Here is a 22,993-nt window from a genome sequence, read left to right on the forward strand (position 1 = left end):
GTTTTTGTAAAGCTTTTGAGTTAACATGAAAGTTATTATGAAAAGTTTTTGCTCTATCCAAATTTGAACTAAAAAAATCCAATCTTGACGGGTATAACAATCAACAATATCATTGCCTTCGCTTAAAGGGCCAGGCAGACCAGTATGGGCACGAATATGTAAGGGATAGAAAGGGTGTTGTCGTTGCCAAGGCAATAGTTGTAAGCGACAAAACAAATATCCAACAGGAGAGGCCTGTTTTATTGGCCCTGCAGCCTCCAAGACTCTTAAAGCACTTATAACATAAGCAGAATCTGAAATTAAGTTAAAAGGAAAAGGACAGGTTTGAAACACTTTTATAACAATTTGTAGGCAAAATCTAAGTCCTCTCCCAACTTCTCCCATGAGGCTACCGTGAGGCTCCCGGAGACTACGAACCAAGGAACTACAATGTTGCATTCCTCAAGGAACCTCCGTAAAGTATCCTTTTTTAATTTTAGTCCTTTTGAGCCTAGCAGCTCTTCCAGGGCCAGAAAAATTGGATGTGATGAGGAAGCGCCCATCTTAGTTGTTTTTTGTTACTTTCACTTTAGGCCTGTATTTTATTTCTTCCCGGGTTTCCGCTCTCTCTTTTATCCACCGAGATGAGCAAAAAATCCCTCCCGCTTTTATCGCGGATTCCCCTTTTCCTGGGAATTTACCGGTGCACCACCCTGACCGCTGAAAGTTCTGAATCCTGTCGAGCCCCACGTTGGGCGCCACTTGTAGCAACCGCCTCGACCCCCAAGGATGACGCGACAACAGGTTCTTCTTTCAGGCGGTTTATTCAGGACCTTGTTTACAGCTTCTTCTCTCCTGCTTCTCTCCTGCCCACTTCTTCCTGCTTCTCTTTGTTTCTCTCTCCCATCCACCCCCGTGCTCCGGTTATAAGCCTCCTGGATGGCTAATCCTGAAGCGCCACATGGCATATACCAATAGGGCTGCAAACACAGATGCAAACTAGGAGCCAAGTCATAGCCATATAAGGAATTGTTTTTTACAGAGAGCACTCGTCACCGGGAAGACGGAAGGCGGGAGCCTGTGCCATCTTAGGTAGGAGCCGCACCACGCAGCCCCGCCCTGCCATTTTAGCTACAATGTTGCTTTTGCAGCCGTCTTTGGTCGTGGCTCCCGCAGCTCTCCACAGTTCTTTTTTTCCAAAATGCTTTTAGGTATCCTTTGTCAAAAAACACCTGGCTGTAGCTGAGTTGGTTTATTTCTAGAATTTTTATTATATTCCATTTGTCTATGTGTATGATTTTATGCCAGTACAAGTCAATTTGTGATTCATTGATCAGTAGTGAAAGGGTTTTTGTTGTTGTTGTTGTTTGTTTTGTTTTTGTTATTATGGTCAGGCATGGGGCTTGAACTTGTGGCCCGGATGCTGTCCCTGAGCTCTTTTCACTCAAAGCCAGCGCTCCACCACTTTGAGCCATAGCTCCACTTCAGGTTTTGAGTGGATAATTGGAGATAAGTGTCTCACAGGAACTTTTTATTTTTATTGTGAAAATAGTGTACAGAGGGGTTACAATTACATGGGCAAAGTAATGAGTACATTTCTTATCAAGCATTGTTGCCTCCTCCTTTGTTTCCCCTTCCCATCCCTTCCCATCTCTCCCCCTTACCCCCTCACAACACCCCTAAGTCAAAGTTGTAATATTCATTTTTCGACATAACATCTCATTGTTGCAATGGGTCCACCTGTATCCCTATTTAAACAGTTTGTTTTTTCCCTTCCCCTTCACAAATTATACCAATATCAAATACAGTGAAAACAGGGGTTATACCGTGGGGGGGGGGACATACAGAGCAACAAAGAAATCATCTTATAAATACGTTAGAAACAATAGCAAGCAAGAAAAAACATTTGAATCTTCATCTTGGGGTTAATTTCACCAAACATCAACTTACCTGATCATATCTGCTTGTCTCAGTCATATACTAGTAATTGCAAATAAGGGAAACCATGGGACCTATGTTTCCTTGGGCCTGGCTTAACTTAGTATAATTTTTCCAAGTCTTTCCATTTCCTAACAAATGGGGCAATGTCATTCTTTCTGATGGAGACATAGAATTCCATTGTGTATATATACCACATCTTCTGGATCCATTCATCTACTGAGGGACATCTGGGTTGGTTCCATATTTTAGCTATGGTGAATAATGCTGCAATAAACATAGTTGAGCTGGTAGATTTAATATGGTCTTGTTTGTGATCATTCGGGTAAATGCCCAAAAGTGGGATTGTTGGGTCATAGGGGAGCTTTATGTGGAGTCTTTTGAGGAACCTCCATACTACTTTCCAAAGTGATTGAACAAGTTTACACTCCCACCAACAATGCAGTAAGGTTCCCTTCTGTCCACATCCCCTCCAGCATCTGTTGTTATTAGAGTTCTTTATTATAGCCATTCTAACTGGGGTGAGGTGGTATCGCAATGTAGTTTTGATTTGCATTTCTTTTATGGCTAGGGACATTGAACATTTCTTCATGCGTCTATTGGCCATCCTTCTTTCTTCTTCAGAGAAGTTTCTCTTTAAGTATTTAGCCAATTTATTTATTGGGCAGTTGTTTCTTTGAGAATTTGTTGTTGGGGGATTTAATTTTTTGAGTTCCAGGTGTATTTTAGATATGAGAAATCTGTCCGTTGTGTGGCTAGTGAAGATCTCCCAATTCGTGGGCTTTCTATTGATCTTGCTAGCTATGTCCTTCTTTGATGTTGTGTTTCTGGCACCCTATTAAGAAAATTTTGGCCTGTGCCAAGGAGACCTAGGGTTTCTCGTATTCCATCCTGTAATGTTTTCAGAGTGTCTGCTTTGACTCCAAGATCTTTGATCCATTTGGAGTTGATTCTGGTACAGGGTGATATATAAGGATCTAGCTTTAGTTTTCTACAAGTAGTTAACCAATTTTACCAGCACCATTTACTGAAGAGGCTGTCTTTTTTCCATTCTATTTTTTTAGCTCCCTTATCGAAGATTAGATGGCTATAGGTCTGTGGGTTCATTTCTGGGTTTTCAACTCTATTCCATTGGTTCTGAGGTCTGTTCTTGTGCCAGTACCAAGCTGTTTTGATTACTATGGCTTTGTAGTAGAGTTTGAAATTTGATATTGATATTCCTCCAGCACTGATCTTTCTGTTAAGGATTGTTTTTGCTATTCGGGGTCTTTTATTCTTCCATATGCCTGGGCTGGGTGACTTTCCCCTGGGTGGAGCTGAGCCTGGCAGGTCAGGTCAGGTACCTGTGACCTGCTAAATGACTCTTTTGTTTTCTTCCAAGGCCTGAGTTGGAGCTAGATGCTCAGCTGGGCCTTTGTCAGTATCAAAGATGGAGATCTCTGGTGGTGGGGGAGGGAGGAGTGGCCTTCCCTCTTCTTCTCCCTGAGAAGGAGTGAGGATGTCAGGGTTCTACTCACACCAGAGTCTTGGTTCCTAGGCCAGCTCTTGTCTGTGATCTGCAGGATGTAGATACCTGCTTCTTGTCAGTTCTTGCTGGTGTTTAGAATCCGCTCACCCAGTGTGTCTGGTGCCTTTGTCCTGGACTCTCTCTGTTGTAGGTATTAGGGATACAGCTGCCGCTGCTGCTGCAGTTACCTGTAAGTGCTCAGATTTGTCTCTTTGCCTGGATTTTCCCTCTCTGGCCAAACTCTCTGTACTCTGATGGCACACTTGGTGTGATTCTCTAGGGTAGGACAGTTCACTGGAACACTAAAACTGCTTTCTATGTGAGAGCTTGTTTAGCCTCCAGCTTCTCTTCCGCTATCTTCCTCCCAATTCACACAGGAACATTTCTGCCCAGGCTGGCATCAAACCTCAATCCTTAGATCCTGAGTAGCTAAGCCATATTACAGGTGTGAGCCACCAGGCCCGGCAATGTAATACAATCTGATGTCAGTTATCATGGTACCTCCAGCATTGCTCTTTTACTCAAGCATATTTTTCCTTTGATTTCTATATTTTTGTGAGGAATGAAATTGAAATTTTGATGGATAATGTTAATATATAGATTGCTTCTAGTAGCTTAGCCATTTTGACATTAATTTTGTCAATCCACAAACATGAAAGATCATTTTGTCTTCCAGCATCAGTTTCAATTTCTTCCTTCAATGCATTGTACTTTTTATCCTATATATTTTATCATTTTGGATGAAATGTTTTTCTCATTTCTTGTTCAGGCTTTTTATTGTTGATATGTGGAAAATCTATTTATAATCTTATGGTAATGTTATATTCTTTTACTTTGCCAAAAGTGTTTATCTGGTCTAAGAAATATTGGTGAAGTATTTAGGATAGTTAAGTATAGTATGGTATCATATACAACAAGGGATAATTTGACTTTGTCTTTTCCCTTTCTATCCTTTTATTTCCTTCTTTTGCCTTGCAACTCTGTCTAGGAACTGAAGGAACATACTAAATAACAGTAGAAAATGTGCATATCTAGTAATTGTTCTTTTTAAAATTAATTTACTTTATGTCATTTTACAGGTGATGTACAGAGGGATTACAATTACATGAGTCAGATTACAAGTACATTTCTTTTTGTATAATGGCTTCTGTTTTCTCACTTTCTCCCTGGAATGTAATAAAAAATTCATTTTTTGCATATTTAACATGATGTTGGCTAAAGGTTTATTAAATACATCTTTTATTATATTTCCATATAGTTTCAATTTGGTCACATTTGTATAGAGAAGAAATGTTGACATTTGTAATAGTATTTTTATGCATCTATTGAGATAATTTTGTGGGTTTTGCCTTTCTTCTGTTTATGTCCACTATTATATTTATTGGTTTGCATATGTTGACATCCTTGCATCACTCAGATAAACCAACTTGATCATGATATGTCATATAAGTGATCTTTTTAATATGTTACTAGATATGGTATATGTGTTCAAAAAGGATATTGTTATGTAAGTTTATTTTCAAATTACATCTTAATCCAATTTTTGTTAACAGGATTATATTTGCTTCACAGAATAAATTCAGTAGTCTTCCTTCCCTTTCCTTTTATGGAATAGTTTGAGAGGTATTAGTGTTAAATTTTTCTTAAAGTTTTGATAGAATTTGTCCCTGAATGCACACAGTCCTCGGATTTCCTTTATAGAAAATCTATTAGTGCTTCAATTTTATTGCTTTTTATGTATATGCATGAGTTGTTTTATACTTTTGGTCAATTTAAGTATGTGACAAATGCAGAAATGTATACATTTCTTCTAGGTTTTCCAGTATATTAGAATATAAGTTTTTGAGTTATTTCTAATAATCACCTTAATTTCATTGGTATTTGTTGTGATCCTTGTTCATATGCAATTTTGTTGACTGTTGTCTTCTCTCATGTTTTTTATCCTAGTTTGACAAAGGGTTTGTTAATCTTTTTTTCTTTATAAAGGTAACTTTTTGTTTCATTGCTACTTATATTGTGTTTAGTTTCCATTTCATGATTTTATGCTCTAAGCCTATTATTTTGAGTTTGGCTTGTTTGTTTTTCTATGATATTTACACTATTACTCTTTTTCCTGAAGATTTCTAGAGCTATTCAAAGGCATCTTTGTTTTCTTATGGAATTTAGAAGTGTGTTTTTATTTCTGTGCAAAATGTCACTGAAAGTTTCGTGGAAATTTCATTAAGTCTGCAGATTATATTGCATAGTATGGGCATTTTCATAGAAGTAATAATTCTGATCAATGAACATGGAAGTTTTTCCAATGTTCTAATGTCTTCTTGAATTTTGTTCTTCAGTGTTTTGTAATTTACCTTGTAGAATCCTTTCAAATTTTTAGTTAGTTTTTCTCCTAGGTATCTTATTTTTGTGTCTATTGTACATATAAATGATGTACTGATATTTCAGTGAGTACATACTTCATGGATAGAAAAGCTATTCAATTGTGTATTTTGTTTTTGTATCTTTCTATATTACTGAATTTGTTTGTCATTTGTAAAGTCTTTTGGTAGATTGTTTTAAATTTCATAGGTATACATTATATCTTAAGATAAGTTTTAAACAGAATAATTTTTCTTCATTGTTTATTAAGATATCTTGCATAATTACAGCTTTCAAAACATTATTGTGATCCAACACTACTAAATAAAGAAAAAACTAGATATATTGCTTTTATTTCTGGCATTTTTCAAACAACCTAAATTTCCCATTTCTTCATAGATAAACTCATTTCATTTTTCCCTATACCATTTTACTTCAATAACTCAAACATTAACTTTCTGTTTTTTTTATATAACTAACTGGTACACCTGAATCCTCTGTTGCTCAATGACTCTTGCAATGTTAGTACTTCTCCTGGTGCTTGTGGCTCATGCTCATAATTCTAGCTACTCAGGAGGCTGAGATCTGAGTATCATGGTTCAAAGCCAGCTCAGGAAGGAAAGTCTTTGACACTCCTGTCTTCACTAAACTATAACAAAGAAGTTGTGACTCAAGGATAGAGTGCTGGCCTTGAGCAAATTAGTTCAGGGATAGTACCCAGGCCCTAAGTTCAAGATCCATGGATAGCACCAAAAAGAAAACAAACAGTATTTCACAATCCTTTGAAATTAAAACCTTTTTGCCTCAGATTCTAAGTCATGCATCCAAGTTTCACATACTTTTAGAAACATTTAAATCCCAAAATGTGAAATTTATGAGACATTTACAATAATTGAATTTATTTTCCCAGTGATGAAATCACATTTTAATGAGATTTCAAATACAGTGTTCTTTGGCAAGAATAAAAAATTATGCTTGTTCATTGAATATTTCTTATATTTGCCCTGTTCCTCATTCATCTCCATGCTTGTGATCATATCTTATCACTTGGCTGGACCACTGTGTTATACCCAAATATATGTCTGTATGTGGCTTCAACATTTTCTTACTTGCTTCATTTCACCCTTCATGGATGGAAAACTTTTTATGTGAATGACCATTAAATATTAATACTATCATTTTTGAGTTACACAAAATTATCAGTACTGGCAGATGTCTGTGTGCAGATGAAACGAAGCAAATGATGAACTATATGTTTGTTTCATCATATATCAAATCATTTTGGGAGCCTTTGTATAACCCACAGACCAGATGTCCCTCATCCCTCAGATTTTTCCTAAAACATTTTAATAACTTAGCTAGTAAAAACCCTTCCATGTTTCCTAGTTTTATTTCTGGAATATCATATTTGATAAATTAATGAAGCATTTCCTCTGTGGTCTAAACTCTGTACCCAAGATTTTTCAGTCACTCTATTATTTTTCATCTGACTTGTATTTGTTGTTCATATATTGCCAACATATTAAGTTACACTTGTATTTTAATCTCATCTCATTAAATATACCGCCTTGCAAATTTTATTCCCATTTGGAAATTATAGAGCACTTATTGTTTGTATTTTTCCTCCAGCATTTCAAATGAACAAGCTTGTAGTACAAACATGTTTTCCTGTAGTTATAATTACTTCATAAGTTTTGAATACAAGAATTGTATCATATGCCACTTACAAACTCCTTGCCACAGTGCAATGTTCAGAGTAAGCTCTTAATATTTTGTTAATTGCTGACTGACAAAAAAACCACTAAACAAATGTTGAACAAGTCAATAAATTAATTATTTCTACAACCTCTGAACATGCAAAAGCATATGTTTACAAGATACTTAACAAAATGTGAAAACAGGCTGAAACAATCTTCCATCTACTCTCCTGGCAAACAAAGCAACTTGTAATTACTTCCAGATACTCCATCATGATTTTCTGCACCAAAAACTGGAGCTCATCCACCTATTTTCCCAACTTGCTTATTCTTTTAGTGAAAAAATTTCCATCAGCGCCATTTTTTTTAAAACCAAGCGCTTGGCAAAGACTTTCAGTTTGACCCAATTCTTATTGCTGCTTCCCCTCGAGGTCTGTGGCTGATTGTCTGCCTCTGATTTTTCCCACATGCAGTATACTAAACTGTCCTACAAGGGAGTGGTGTCCAATTTCCCAAGAGAGAGCCCTTGTCACCACTCCTGCTGTCATATGCCCAAGCCATTTGGACTTCAGCCATAGAGTGGCATGAATGGTGATTCAGTCCTCTTGTCCTCAAGGGTCAAATTTGTTAGTTGAAATTTATAAAGAAAAATGAAAAGAATAACGAGCTGAATTCTAAGCCAACTGCACTGAAATAATCAAATCTACATTCTACTACATTCTCTGGTCCCTGGCTTTGCCATTATAATATAGATCTGGCAATATAAACAGTGCACATTTCCCTTGTCAAACATTTCATGTATTCAACACTGATTAGACAGCTTTGGAACTGTGGTTGTTTCTCTCCACCAATGCTACTGCAACTGTCTATTTCTTTCATACACAGCTAATATGATTATTTTAGAAAATGTCAACCAAATACCGTGAAACCTACCTGAAGAGCATTTCCTCACTATTTTTCTCCATACAGGATAATTCCACAAAGAATCATCTGTACACAGCAAATAAACTGGTTTTTCATTTGCAGTGGATGGTAGGAAGACTAACATCTGTGTTACATAGTAGTTTGCCTACATAACCCTGCATAGTTTTCTATTGTTCCAGGAACTGTTCATGCATAAAATAAAGTTTCATTGAGCACAGACCTGTTTTTAATGATGTTTGGGGAGTTATTTTCCTGCCACAGATTGTATTGCATTTTTACGGATGGTCACAATAAGTAAAGTATCTATGGATCATCCATGGAACTAAAGCACATTATTATGTTTTCATAATTGGCATTGTCTTATTAGTAATAGTAGTTTTTCAGATATTAGTAAAGTGAAAACATATGACTCACCCTATTTATCTTCCAAATATTTTATTAAATATATTTAGTCCAATACTTGTAGTGTATGAAAGAAATAATGATCTAAGGAAAGACTCAGATCATATACAATTTCATTCACCAGCTTTCAAAACTATTGGAAGAATATAAAGTAAAAATCAGTTATCACATGTGTTAATGCTTAGGGTCATTAACATTTAAAGAGTTGTTAGAACACTATACACTGTAGTACTGAGTCTGATGCATGTCTCATCCTCACTTCATTCCAACTTTATTAGTTAAGACCATTATTGCAAGTGTTTATTTCTATATGCATACATCTTTAAAGTTTTGCATTTTAGTCAATATAAAGTTGAAAATATTTATTCATTTTCTAAGGCCAACAGTCTTTTCAAGTATACCATTTCTTTATAAATTTATATGAGAAACATTCAAAAGCAGACTGCCTTATATATTATTGAGATAAATTTCCTCATGAATTCTGGGTTAATTATCATTTCCTTGAAATTACTCATACTTTCAAAATGTGCTAAATATCTTCCTTTGACTTCCAGTATTTAAAATATTTTAATATTTTGAGATCCAATTAATTCCTTAGTATGTCTATAAAATCTCAATTGAATTATTTTAGTTCAACTTATACTTTTTTATTTCTGATGAGCTCTTTTTGCTCATAAGGTCCCATACCCTATCAAGTGATAGTTATTTGAGTTCATCTTTATTATTCTAATAACACCATTTTTATGTGTCTTATCCTCTTGTGAGCTATATGTTACTTGGGAACAATGAATACTTATGTTTTTATTTTATATCACCTAACACAGAGCATTATCTAGTTATGAATAACTAGATAAGTAAGTTTGCTGAACTCATGTTCCCACAAGCATATTTCATATAACTATCTATGAACTTATAATGTTGAAAACACTTATATACATCTTTAGGATTATATAATGTTGTACTTAATAATAACATAGTGTATAGTTGTTATTTTGAAGTTAAAAAAATACTTACTTAAATGTTCTCCAATTTATATATAATGAATAATGTTTTTTAAAAAAATTAAAATAAAACTCTTTTGTATTAGGAACTCAAAAAATAGTTCCCTTTGGAAGCATTAACTCAGATATGTGGAGAAAAATTACTTCCATTCTATGTATAGCAGCAATAATAGCTTTGTTAAGACAAAGTAATTTCTGCTATAAGTTTATTTATGTTTGCATTGAAAATACAGCAGCCATTGGTATAACCTTTATAGACAACAAGCAAATCATGACACCTAAAAAAGAATTAAAGTTCTATGGATAAAAATCTAAACTTTATACAACACATTTCCTATGTAAAGATCTCTATCTGTGAGATGTTCCATATCTAATAATACAATCACTAAACAATCAGTTAATAACAAGTAATAAAGATAATTAATTTGCTGAAATACTTTTAGTGCCTTAACATGCTAGAAACTGTCCTTTCTAAAAAAATATTTGTTCACCATGAATTTATTAAACTGATATTAGGCTTTCAAATATGCAAATTACTAGACTCTTGCATATATGTGCATACATACTTACCTATATGTTATACATATGTAGATATTTATAGATAAATGAATTTATGAATTTGGATAGTGACAGCAATGATAATATCCACAGATTGAGGGCTACATAAGATAGTATAGTCCTCTTGTAAATTGACACAACATATAATTTATTACTCACTGAAACCTTATGAAAATATTATACAACTTAAATTTATAAAGCAAAAACTCACAATTTAAATCAGTTTTGTTGCTTCCCTTATAGCAATTAACAATAGCCAGTGAACAGGCCTAATATTTTAATTAAGTATGCTCAAATTATATGTATATATCATATTTGTATGCATACTTCAAGTTGCTTATCCTTTAAAAAGTAAAGCTTTATGGACAATAAGAAGATAAAGTTTACTTTTACATTATATACAAAATGTGTTACATAATTCAGAATAGGAACCCAATCAATATAGTTAAATATGCACTGGTATTAATCATGTGGAAAAATACAATTTTAAAAATTTCAAGATATCAAAATGCTATTTTATATGTGAAATTAAAATTTATAACAAGTCTGATAAAAATTATGTTACAAATTATTTGCATTGTTATTAAACAAATGAGAAAAGATGTATGCTCAGGTATATTATTCATTACAATATAAAACATGGAAATGTAAGCTTTAAAAAGTGAATAATTCAGGGCTGGGAAGGTGGCTCAGTGGTAGAGCGCTTGCCTTGCATGCCTGAGGCCCTGGGTTCAATTCCTCAGCACCTCATAAGCAGAAAAAATAAAAAAGCCGGAAGTGGCGTTGTGGCTCAAGTGGTAGAGTGCTAGCCTTGAGCTGAAGAGCTGAGGGACAGCGCCCAGGCCCAGAGTTCAGGCCCCACGACAGGACCCCCCCCCAAAAAAATGAATAATTCAAATAGAAGAATAGGAAATGGCACTCATAAGGTAGATCATCAACCTTGAGCACAAAACTCATACAAGAACAAGAGGCCCTGAGTTCAAACACCAGAACAGTACTGGCACCAAAAATGAAAATATAAATGGTGGAAGGCAAATAAAGCCAACCTGAATGTAGCATACTGATTGTTTATGTTGAGAATGTAAGGCAAACTGAATTTTAAAAAGTATGTTTTATACATTTATGAAAATATCACTCAAATCCATCAATAGTTTTGATTAATATATTTAAAAAAAACTTAAGGTCAATTTAGAAGCACCATTTCCTGCATGCTGCTAATGGATTGATTGATTTAGGATATAGATAAATCTATGTTAATATTAAGTTCACATATTTAACAAGTTTATTTTTTGATGATCATTCAAAAATATTGATTACCACACTATTGTATAGATGTACACATATAGAAATATCAGTATAAAAATTTGTAGCTTCCATAACCTCATTAGATCATTACTTGTCAATTGTAAATCATTTCAAAAGGCAATTATATTTAAATGACTCATCTCTATTTGTTAATTGTGAAAATACCATACATGGGCAAGGTAATGAATACATTTCTTTTTCAAGCACTGTTGCCTCCTCCTTTGTTTCCTCTTCCCATCCCTTCCCATCTTCCCTCCTCCCCCACCAAGCCGAAGTTGTAAAGTTTGTTTTTCGACATAATGTCTTGTACATCTCATTGTTGCAATGGGCCCACCTGTATCCCTATTTAAACAATTTGTTTTTTCCCTTCCCCTCCCCAAATTATACCAACATCAAATACAGTGAAAACAGGGGTTATGCCGTCGGGGAGGGACATACAAGGCAACAAAGAAATATCTTATAAATATATTAGAAACAATAGCAAGCAAGAAAAAAAAACTTTTGAGTACTTATCTTGGGGTTCATTTCACTTAACATCAACTTATCTGACCGTTTCTGCTTGTCTCAGACACATCTCATTTATGTGCAATTTTAAAGTTTTATATGTAAGAGTATGTTGAAATATATCACATTATATTCCATAAGTATAAGCCAACATTACAAGATAATAAAAAATCTTCTCTTACATCTTTATTTTCTAGAGTCAGTTACTAAAAGCAAACAGTAGTATATAAAATTTAGTATGCTAACTTTTTTTTGAGGGGGGGTCCGGTTGTGGGGCCTAAACTCTGGGCCTGGGCACTGTCCCTCAGCTCTTCAGCTCAAGGCTAGTGCTCTACCACTTGAGCCACAGCACCACTTCCAGCTTTTTTCTTTTTGCTTATATGGTGCTGAGGAATCAAAGCCAGGGCCTCATGCATGCAAGGCAAGCGCTCTACCACTGAGCAACCTTCCCAGCCCCCTAGTATGCTAACTTTTGTTATATGTGCTATGACAAATATTTGTAATTATTAAAATTTTCAAATTCTTTATTCAACATTTGTGAACTTTCTTCTTTTTGTATCTTTTTCCTGTCTTCTATAAAAATAATGTTTATGAAAAAACAAATTTGCAAATCATTCCATTGTTAAAATATATACATATAATCCAAATTTAAGAATAGATTATTTCAAAATTTCCTCTATACTATCTTAGTAAACAACTAAGTGAAATCTTTAGAAAGCTCTTAAAGCTAATATTTTGTCAGGACACAGTTAATAGTTGTGGATTTCATTTCAAAGATACTTTATCTTATGAATTTTAAGTCCCTCTGTTTCTAATAAAGAGTCCTATAGAAATTTAATTTGGTAGGGATGGGAAGAAAAATTTGGGAGAGAGCAAGGGAAGGGGTGACATTGTCCAAAAAAAATTTACCCTTTACCTAACTAATGAAACTGTAACCCCATTATACATCATCTTTATAATAACAAGAAAAAATAGAAATTTAATTTGTCCTATAAAATATTATAATATAATTACCTATCTCCAGTGAGTAAAACTTTAAAATGTTAATTTTTTAATTTCATTAAACAAAACAGTCTCCAGTCTTTGTGTAGCCATAATACCTTTGATGTTAATAAAAATAATATAATATACAAACTGTAGATGGAGAAAAAGACTCAGACATACACGCATCCACACCCCTACACACATATTCAGAGACAGAGAAAAAAATGATAAGATGCTATAGTACGAAAAATTTTATCAGATAAAGATGGGAACAGATACTAGTAATACTGCCATGTAACTGCGACATATAATCATATAAATTAACCCTTTTGTACATCACCTTTACAATAATTTTTTTAATCTTTTTAAACATCCTGTAGTGTCACAAGAAATCATTTTACTTCTCTGGAGAAACCTTTATAAAGTAGCACACAATAAGCTTGTGTAAAGGTTTTTCAATACAGCAACACTGGATTCATCTGTGAAACAGACAAATTATCAAGAATGATTAAGTCTATAAATCTAGATTTGCTGATTAACAGTCTTCTAAATTTATGGCTGTGGGAGCCACTTGAAGCCATTACAATATCATCATCCTTATGATTTTATAATACAAGTAGATGGGAGGGGAAACAAAGAATTGTAGAAGGCAAGGGGTTATGATTAGCTCATCATATTCTCTTATATTCTACCATTTAAACATATTTTATTCATGTTGTTTTGTTAAAGGAACAATAGAACAAGATAGGTTTAAATGTCCAGTGGGGTTAAAAGTCAAACATAAGTATTTAAAACTGTAAGCTTATTAAAATCACCAAACAACCAACATGTGAAATATCTAGTGCAGAAATTTGAAGAACAATTAATTTATGGAAAGCATAATACAAGATACAGTGTTTTCTGAAAGTATAAGTGGACTTAAATTAGCAGCTTTTTGGCAGTGATTTCAGCATTGTATAGTGTCTAACCAAATTATTATCTTTGAAGATTAACTTAATGAAAAAAATTGCTGGTTGTCATATTTTTATGCATGTGAAATGAGGAATGGTAATGAAAAAAGCATCTTAACATGTAAATGGAATTAAATCTCTAATTCTCAAAACTATTATTCCATTACCATTTTGTAACATGATTAACCATTTTGAAGATATGTTTGGTTTTTTATTTTTTGGAGGGTCTATATCTTATGATTTCATGTTACATGAATCCAATTATGGAAATAGTCTGGTAGATTCTACCAAGTGGACTTTATTGCTTATCTTCCTTTTGCCTACTTGTTTTCAATTTTAGATACTTCTTTGTAAACCCTGTTTGGGCTTCAGCAGAGTTATTAGAAACTCACAATTAGAGAAGAAAAGTCTATCCTCATTTACATCAAACACATGCTGCTTTTCACAGAAATCTCCCTAAAACAGTGATTTTTGTTATGCTGCTTTTCTTCACCTGACAAATAGCAGTGCAAATGCTCTTTCTTACCTGAGACTGAAGAACTCTTGTTCTCACTCATTTATATTAGCATTGTGCCTGATTTCGTCATATTGTCTGAAGAGCAATTCAAAATTAAGTCTATACTAGATATTATAGAGACATCAACATTTTCCTACTGAGTCAAAGCATTGATTTAGACAGTGTTGTCACACTAACTACACAGAGCATCTGTAAATGCCCCATGCCAGTGAATTCTAGTATTTAAACTGTTTTGTTAAACTTACTGATTTTCTTTGACAATGAAATGTAATTTTTCTATCTTTAGATCAAAATTATTATTGATTACATTTATATCTTCACCCTATATAACTTAAAACAAACCAAATATAAAATATCTTCTTTAGGTAGATTACAAAGGGCGAAGGGAAATTGTGAATTAAAAAGTAAATTGCAGATGTTTACTTTTTATTGTCTATGTGTCCTAAAAGAAGGCAGACTCATAGGTTGATATAGTTTCAGTAGGAATCTCTAAATACATTAGGAAAACAGAAAATATTTCATAAGTCAGAGGGAGTGGAATGATTATACAGTATTAATTAACAACAGAAACAATTGAGTTATATTTCTAAAGAAACTTTATTCTCCACAACTCAATTTATAATCATGGACACTTAACCTTAATAATGAAATTGTGGCAAAACCATACTACAAAAACCATATATTATTTAAAATTTCATTGTTTCGACAATTTTCCATAGGATGGAATCACCTAGGCCTAATTGATTTGCATTAGCAAAACTAAATATTGCATTTCACGGTAGCAATAAATAATATCTAATTTCAATTTGGAGAGTAATAGTATTTAAAGCTTTGCATAGCATTACTTCAGAGGATTGAAGAAAGGTTTGGAAGGATGAAATTAATGTATTTGTGAGCAACTCACATACTGAGTGTAAGCATTAAGCCCACTTTGGCCCTCAGCTCCACCCAGACCTGAGCTCTTCCCAGCCCTATAGTTCCTGCCATACTGCTGGCCCCTCCCTCTCTCCACCCAGACCCACCTGAACTCCCACCTATCTCACTTCCTGCCCCCAGACCCTGCTGCTACCTAGATAGGGGAGAGTGCCATATGCTCCCTCTCAGGGGAAATATTGGTGCCTGTAATAAACCTTGTAATAATCTTTCTCTTGTGCCTGACCGCCTCTGCATGGTCCCCTGGGATGGATGTGATGGGTCTTTTCTTTGAGTAGGAATAGTGCTGTGAGCCATAAAACAAGGAAAAGGACTCATAGTCTTGTGTGGATAATTAGAATATATCTAAATAACTTTAAGCAAGTATACCATGATAAGTGAAAGGATAGACAAAGAATATTACCTGATTTGTGGGAGAAAAGAGAAATTAGTTTTTACCTGATGGGAGAAGGTTTTGATAAGGAAAGGAAGTTCCACTTTTTACTTCTATTATTCTAAGCGTGCAATGTACTTTTTTTGACTACTGCTTATTCTTGTACATTGAACACAAACATACCTTTCAAAACTATTAAGAAAAGTATAGTGAAGGTGAAGCATTGGTGAGAGGAAGAAAAGTAGCCTGTCAAATTTTCCCTGGCTCAAATGAGTGGTAACTTCATCCTGGGTTTGTTTTTTAAAGATCTATTTTTGAAAAATCACTATGACTAACACTCCATTTATTCTCTACCTTTCCTTGAATTCTGTTTCTCTGAAATGTCCTTGGGTTATATTCAAGATCTGTATGCTCAGTGCTTCAGAGAGAGCTACTCCAAAGCAGAAGCATACTGAGAATTTTAGTGGAAGGTCAGAAAATGTAGCTTTAATAGAATCAACACAAAAGAAATATTTTCTCTCCCTCCACCACAAAAGATGTCAGTATCTCTCAGATTACTGAGACCACAGCATGGTTACAAGACCTGAGTGTCCCTAGTTGTAATCAAGAGAATATAATGTCTCTCAATCAGTCCAAAGTATATCTTAAGACTAGATTATAATTAAGCTGGAATGTAAAGAATGCAGCAGCCTAATCAATTACATTATAACCTGAATGTCTGAGATAATGACTAGTCAACAGAAAGATAATCTACATAGTTTATTTTTTAAAAAGAGAACAAAGGGGAAAGATTTCTATTATTTATACCCATTCCCAGAAAATAATTATGCCCCAAGTAAAAATGCAAGTATCCTTTTTAATAAAATACTATTGATTTCAATGTCTTTTTTATTATATACTTATCAATCTTGTGATATCTGTGATATAAATTGTTCCCTGAGATAAATTTATCCATAAAAAATATAAATATATGACCAATAATCATGTAAAAAATTTCTGTCCTCTACAGTAAATTAAACTGCACTTGAATATTTTGTCATGTAAATTCAAATGAGATTCACCATATCTAAGTAAAAAAAAAAACTGAACCTTAAACCCCAGGTACTTGATGTGATTTCATGAGAATTCAACTGTTTCATGAAACCAAATTCTTTGAATATCTTACTATGGGATCCCAAGTGCTGGAAAATGTAGGTGCTTATAAATACAGATTTAAAAGAATTTGATAAGTGATAATCATAGGTATAAAACTTCCATTACTGCATAATCTTGTAAGACCTTGGGCAAGTTAATTACTCTTCTGAGGTTCCATTATTTCACATAAAAAATTCTTTTTCAGGGTTCAATGAGATGCTTCATGTAAGTTGTGAAACAGTAGCAGGAATATAGTAATTACATCTAAAATGCCATTTACTGCTTTCACTGATACTAGTAGAAGTGGCAATGGTAATATTAGCAGTAGCAGTAGAGAAGTTAACTTACTTTCTTTTTTGGCTGTTAATGTTGTGGTGGCAACTTTTATTGTTTATCTTTTTAGAATCTTTTTTTTTCTTGTGAAAAAAATTACATGGGCAAGATAATGACTACATTTCTTATCAAGCATTGTAGCCTCCTCTTTTGTTTCCCCTTCCCATGCCTTCTCATCCTCCCCCCGCCCCCCCCCACCAAAGTTGTGAAGTTCTTTTATCGACATAATGACTTGTACATCTCATTGTTGCAATGGGTCCACCTGTATCCCTATTTAAACAATTTGTTTTTCCCCTTCCCCTCCACAAATTATACCGAAATCAAATACAGTGAAAGCAGGGGTTATACTGTGGGGGAGGGACATACAAGGCAACAAAGAAATAATCTTGTAAATGTGTTAGAAACAATCACATGAAAGAAAAGAAACATTAGAATACATATCTTAGGGTTCATTTCCCTAACATCAAATTATCTGACCTTTTCTGCTTGACTCAGACATATGCTACATATTGCAAATAAGAGAAACCATGGGACCTATGTTTCTTTGGGCCTGGCTTACTTGACTTCATATATTTTTTCCAAGTCTTACCATTTCCTAACAAATGGGGCAATGTCATTCTTTCTCATGGAGGCATAGAATTCCATTGTGTATATAGACCACATTTTCTTGATCCATTCATCTACTGAGGGGCATCTGGGTTGGTTCCATATCTTAGCTATAGTAAACAATGCGGCAATAAACATACATGTGCTGGTAGCTTTAGTGTGGTCTTGTTTGTAAACATTTGGGTAAATGCCCAAAAGTGGGATTGCTGGGTCATAGGGGAGCTCTATGTGGAGTCTTTTGAGGAACTTCCATACTGCTTTCCAAAGTGGTTGAACAAGATTACATTAACACCAACAATGCAGTAAGGTTCCCTGCTGTCCACATCCCCTCCAGCATCTGTTGTGAGAAAAGTGTGGCTGAAATTAGGAAAACAACTCCATTCGTAATAGCCCCACAAAAAATAAAATACCTAGGAATTAATTTAACCAAGAAGTGAAGGACCTCAATGATGAAAACTTTAAAAACTTGAAAAAGGAAATCAAAACAGAACTTAGAAAGTGGCAAAAACTCCCATACTCCTGGATTGGAAAGATCAACACTGTGAAAATGGCAATACTTCCCAAGGCTATCTACAAATTCAATGCAATACCTATCAAAATTCCAACCTCATTCTTCAAGGAAATAGAAGAGGCAATCCAAAAATTCATATGGAATAATAAAAGACCCCGAATAGCAAAAACGATCCTCAACAGAAAGAACACTCCTGGAGGAATATCAATACCAAATTTCAAACTCTACAATGAATCCATAGTAATCAAAACAGGTTGGTTCTGGCACAAAAGCAGACCTCAGGACCAATGGAATAGAATTGAAAACCCAGAAATGAACCTACAGACCTATAGCCATCTAATCTTCCATGAGGGAGCTAAAAATATAGAATGGAAGAAAGACAGCCTCTTCAGTAAATGGTGCTGGCAAAATTGGTTAACTACTTGTAGAAAACTTAAGCTAGATCCTTATATATCACCCTGAACCACAATCAACTCCAAATGGAGCAAAGACCTTGGAGTAAAGCAGACACTCTGAAAACATTACAGGATGGAATAGGAGAAAACCTAGGTCTCCTTGGCACAGGCCAAAATTTTCTTAATAGAGACCCAGAAACACAACAAATCAAAGAAAGGTTGGACAAATGTGATTGCATGAAATTGCAGAGCTTCTGCATGGCAAAGGACATAGCTAGCAAGATCAATAGAAAGCCCACGAATTGGGAGAAGATCTTCACTAGCCATACTATGGACAAGGGTCTCATATCTAAAATACCCCAACAACAAATCTTCAAAGAAACAACTGCCCAATAAAGAAGTGGGCTAAAGACTTAAAGAGAAACTTCTTGAAGAGGAAAAAAAGGATGGCCAATAGACACATGAAGAAATGCTCAACATCCCTAGCCATAAAAGAAATGCAAATCAAAACAACATTGAGATAACACCTCACCCCAGTTAGAATGGCTAAAATCAAGAACTCTAATAACAACAGAAAAGTTAACTTTCTAAGCAGATACCATGTACAGAAATTCCAATGTGCAATCTTCATTGATGTGTAACTCTTTCAGTATAACTGTTTATGATGCCCCAAACCATATCACTTTCAGTCCAGATCAATGCAGAAACCAAAGCCATTATGAAAAAATGTCACCTCACTGAAGTCAAGTAAGATCAACATTCACTCCATTTTCTCAGCATCCTACCAAATTTAGCAATTACCTTTACATAATTCCATCAATTATACTAAGTACAAACATTCTCCTTTAAAGTTACTATGAAATAATCATGTAATTATACATAAAAGGTATTTGGCAGAGCACTATCATATCCTAAATACCCCACAAATAATAACTACAAATAGTATAGTTTCATTTTATGCAATTGACAGAACTATTTTCTAAAATAGTAAAGTTCTTGCCCCTACTTTACAATCTAATTAAAATCAGTCACTTTTCCCACATCATATAGTCATGCAGTGGCATTATTTCAGTCACACTAAGAAGTTAGTAGCTTAGTGTATTTCTTTGGTCATGAAAATTTTCTTATTTGATCTTTTCTTTTTTTTTGTTGGTCGTGGGGCTTGAACTCTGGGTCTGGGCGCTGTCCTTCAGCTCTTCAGCTCAAGGCGAGCCCTCTACCACTTGAGCTACAGTGCCACTTCCGGTTTTCTGATGGTTTATTGGAGATAGGAGTCTCACGGTCTCTCCTGCCCTGGCTGGCTTTGAACTGCGATCCTCAGATCTCAGCCTCCTGAGTAGCTAGGATTACAGGCGTGAACCACCAGCGCCCGGCTCTCTATTTGATCTTTTCTTAAGTTCACTAAATACATAAACAACCAGCCAGCTCTAATTTGACTCACTCACAACCTAAGGCAAACTTCTCCAAATAGATACTTCCTTTTAGTACATTTCTAGGATTGGATATTTGGCTCAGATGGTAGGTACATATTTCATCTCACAGAAACTTGACAGACGATGGTCAAAAGATAGTATTGTATACTCATACAATAAAGATGTGAATTTCTCCACATCCTTAAGAAATATTTGTTATTTTTAGACTAATTTATATTTTTTTTTGTTTTCTTTGGTATAGGCAATTCCATTTTTGCATATGATACTTTGTGATTTTCATTTTCATTCCCCTAATGTTAGTGATGGTAAACTCATTAATCATTTCTTTGTCTTAATAATTCTCTTGTGTTATAATAAGAGTTTGGGTTTTGCTTATTTTATTTTATTTTTTTTTGTCAGTAGTGGGACTTGAACTCTGGGCTTGGAAGCTGTCCCTGAGCTCTTCAGCTCAAGGTGAGTGGTCTACCGCTTGAGAGACTGTCTTTTATTTCTACCTAGGTAAAAGAGAGATTTATATATTCTATGGCACAGGAACCTGGTACTTTGCCAGACATATGCCTTTTCTGATTTTAACACCTGAGCTTAAACTCAGAACCTCAACCACTCACTCTGCTTCCTTGCACATGTCTACTCTTTGACCTATACCTGCAGATATTTTTGTACTTAATTTTACAGTCTGAGAGAAATTTCTGCCCTATCTGGCTTTGAACTGAGATCCTTAAGGTCTCAGATTCCTGAGTAGCTAGGATTACAACATAAATCACTGGAACCCAGTTTAGATAGGTTTTACCCATGCTTTCATCTAGTGTGTGCATATCTTTCTATTTATCACTGCTTCTCAAAAAGCAACAATTTTATATTTATTTTGATAATATTCATCTCTTTAGTTGTGAGTTTTATAATGTATTTTTGTGTAATCCCAATCATAGAGTATTTTCTCTTTTCCTCTACAAAATTTTAAGCTGAAAGTAGCTTTTATAATCCAGGTTCTGCTGATGGCTCACATTTGCAATTGTAGCTACTGTAAGCTAAAATCTGAAGATCATTATTAAAAGCCATCCCAGGCAGAAAAGTCCTTGAAACTCATAACTCCAATTAATTGGCCATATGCTAGACTGGAGATGTGGCTGAAGTGGCAGAGAATCAAAACAAAAAGCAAGAGTCCAAGCAAAAGTGCAAAGCCCTGAGCTCAAGCTCCATTACTAACACAGACACACACATGGACACACACACACAGCACACACATACACATTCAAGATAGTTTTTGTTAATTAATTGTATACTTTTAATAGGCTGAAGTTCTGAAATTTTAACAAAAGTATCTTAAACCTGCAAATAGGTATACTAATCAGTATTTGACGTCATAGGGAGTTGTAATATCAGAATTAGGTTTGTCACCATATTTTCAGTCATTTATCTATTTATTAAATATTTTAATTTACTGACTTATATGTACCCATATTATTGAGATTTAATTTCAATAATATAAATATTTTTAAATATGCTGTCCTATGAGTAAATACGTATATTCACTTTTACTATCAGAAGTCAAGTTTTATAACATTCACATAATTCTCAGAAGTAATTCTATGAGGTTTGGCATGCAATCCATGCTTTTGCTCTTGTTAACAGAAAAGAAATTGTAAGTTTTGTTACTAGGCTTGACTTTTTTGAAGTTTTACAGAACAACTATGTAAATGAAAGTATATATTGCTATATAAGTGACATGGTGGACTGTGTTGATTTTTTTCATTTGTTTGTTTTGGGTTAGTTGTAGGGCCTGGGCGCTGTCCCTCAACTCTTCAGCTCAAGGCAAGTGCTCTACCACTTGAGCCACAGAACCACTTCTGGTTTTCTGGTGGTTTATTGGAGATAAGAGTCTCATGAACTTTCCTTCCTGGGCTAGCATTGAACTGTGATCCTCAGATCTCAGCCTCCTGAGTAGCTAGGATTACAGATGTGAGCCACCAGTGCCTGGCTGCAATATTTCTTTTCTATGTGTATGGTCCAAAGTACAAAAATCTATTCACCTATTGATGGACAGTTTCTAGTCTTATGCTACTATAAATAATTCAAGTATGAACATTTCTAAACAAATTCATACCAACAAATATTTTTATTTAAGCTTAGTAGTTATATTAAAATGTTAAGTTCTGTGCTGGACACTGGTGGCTCATGTCTGTAATCCTAGCTACTCAGGAGGCTGAAATGTGAGGATTGAGGTCCAAAATTAGCTCAGGCAGGAAAGGCTGTGAAACTATTATCAACAATAAACTATTCAGAAAAAGTCACAAGTGGTGCTGTGGCTCAAGTGGTAGAGTGTTCATCTTCAGCCAAACAAGCTCAAGGCCAACATCCAGGCCCAGAGTTCAAGCCCCAGAACCAGCAAACAAAAAGTAGTTGCTGGGTTGTTTAATACATGGGTGTTTGTTTTTGTAATAAATGGCCAAGTTTTGGGAAACATTCAACTTCCTTTCACATCATAACAATGTATGAAAATTCAGTTTTCTAAGCCGGGCGCTGGTGGCTCACGCCTGTAATCCTAGCTACTCAGGAGGCTGAGATCTGAGGATCGTGGTTCAAAGCCAACCCGGGCAGGAGAGACCGTGAGACTCCTATCTCCAATAAACCACCAGAAAACCGGAAGTGGC

The sequence above is a fragment of the Dipodomys ordii genome, unplaced genomic scaffold (assembly GCF_000151885.1).
Source record: "Dipodomys ordii isolate 6190 unplaced genomic scaffold, Dord_2.0 Scaffold80, whole genome shotgun sequence".
Classification (NCBI taxonomy): Eukaryota; Metazoa; Chordata; class Mammalia; order Rodentia; family Heteromyidae; genus Dipodomys; species Dipodomys ordii.